Here is a 1,688-nt window from a genome sequence, read left to right on the forward strand (position 1 = left end):
CTCATGAAACTTAAAGTGGCTTTTGACAGATCAGAGACTAAGTTTGCTAAATTAGAGGGGCTCTGTTCAGAATTTTCTGTCTGTTGCTGAGAAGATGATGGAAAAGGCTTGTTATTACTGAGCCTATTTCTTCCACCATTATTAAAGCCTTATTGAGGCTTTTGTTGATCCTTCCATGAGAAATTTGGATGATTTCTCCATGATGAGTTATAAGTGTTTCCATAAGGTTCACCCATGTAATTAACTTCTACCATTGCAGGGTTTTCAGGATCATAAGCTTCTTCAGAAGCTGCCTCTTTAGTACTGTTGGATGCATTTTGCCATCCATTCAGACTTTGAGAGATCATGTTGACTTGCTGAGTCAACACTTTGTTCTGAGCCAATATGACATTCAGAGCATCAATTTCAAGAACTCCCTTCCTCTGAGGCGTCCCACTATTCACGAAATTCCTTTCAGAAGTGTACATGAATTGGTTATTTGCAACCATGTTAATAAGTTCTTGAGCTTCTGCAGGTGTTTTCTTTAGGTGAATGGATCCACCTGCAGAATGGTCCAATGACATTTTCGAAAATTCAGATAGACCATAATAGAATATATCTAATATGGTCCATTCTGAAAACATGCCAGATGGACACCTTTTGGTCAGCTGCTTGTATCTTTCCCAAGCTTCATAGAGGGATTCACCATCTTTTTGATTGAAGGTCTGAACATTCACTCTAAGCTTGCTCAGCTTTTGAGGAGGAAAGAATTTATCCAAGAAGGTCGTGACCAGCTTATCCCAGGATTCCAGGCTATCTTTAGGTTGTGAGTCCAACCATGTTCTAGCTTTGTCTCTTACAGCAAAAGGGAAAAGCGTGAGCCTGTAGACTTCAGGATCTACTCCATTCGTCTTAACAGTCTCACAAATCCGTAAGAACTCAGTTAAAAACTGGTAAGGATCTTCAGATGGAAGTCCATAAAACTTGCAGTTCTATTGCATTAAAGCAACTAATTGAGGTTTAAGCTCAAAATTGTTGGCTCCAATGGCAGGAATGGAGATGCTTCTTCCATCAAATTTGGACGTTGGTTTTGTGAAATTACCAAGCATTCTCCTTGCATTATTGTTGTTGGGTTTGGCTGCCATTTCCTTCTCTTGTTCGAAAATTTCAGAAAGGTTGCCTCTGGATTGTTGTAATTTAGCTTCTCTTAGTTTCCTCTTCAGAGTCCTTTCAGGTTCTGGATCAGCTTCAACAAGAGTGCCTTTTTCCTTGTTCCTGCTCATATAGGGAAAAAGAGAACAAGAAAAGAAAGAGGAATTCTCTATGTCACAGTAAAGAGGATCCTTATTGTTAGTAGAAGAAGAAAGGGAAGAAGAGTGAAGAAGAATGGGTAAGAATAGAGGTGGTGATCTGAGATGAAGAGAGATGAAGAGAGGTGTTAGTGAATAATTAAATAAATAGAAGGAGAAGAGGGATAGAATTTCGAAAATAATTTTGAAAAAGTGGTTAGTGATTTTCAAAAATTAAAGATAAGATATGATTAAAATTAAAATTTAAAAGAAATTTTGAAAAAGAGAGAGGTATTTTCGAAAATTAGAGAGGGATAGGTAGTTAGTTGGTTTTGAAAAAGATAGAAACAAACAAAAAGTCAAATAGTTAGTTTGAAAAAGATATTAAAATTAAATTTGAAAAGATAAGAAGATAAGAAG

The 1,688-nt window shown here is 36.8% G+C and overlaps 1 non-coding gene across 1 annotated transcript; it reads left to right on the forward strand.

The window, feature by feature from the left end:
* The first annotated feature begins 621 nt into the window (after positions 1-621).
* On the forward strand, positions 622-725 carry LOC127745903 (small nucleolar RNA R71). Its single transcript, XR_008007526.1, has one exon. It is a non-coding gene; the product is annotated as a small nucleolar RNA R71 (small nucleolar RNA).
* Positions 726-1,688: the final 963 nt, after the last annotated feature.

Source organism: Arachis duranensis, chromosome 3, assembly GCF_000817695.3.
Source record: "Arachis duranensis cultivar V14167 chromosome 3, aradu.V14167.gnm2.J7QH, whole genome shotgun sequence".
Lineage (NCBI taxonomy): Eukaryota > Viridiplantae > Streptophyta > Magnoliopsida > Fabales > Fabaceae > Arachis > Arachis duranensis.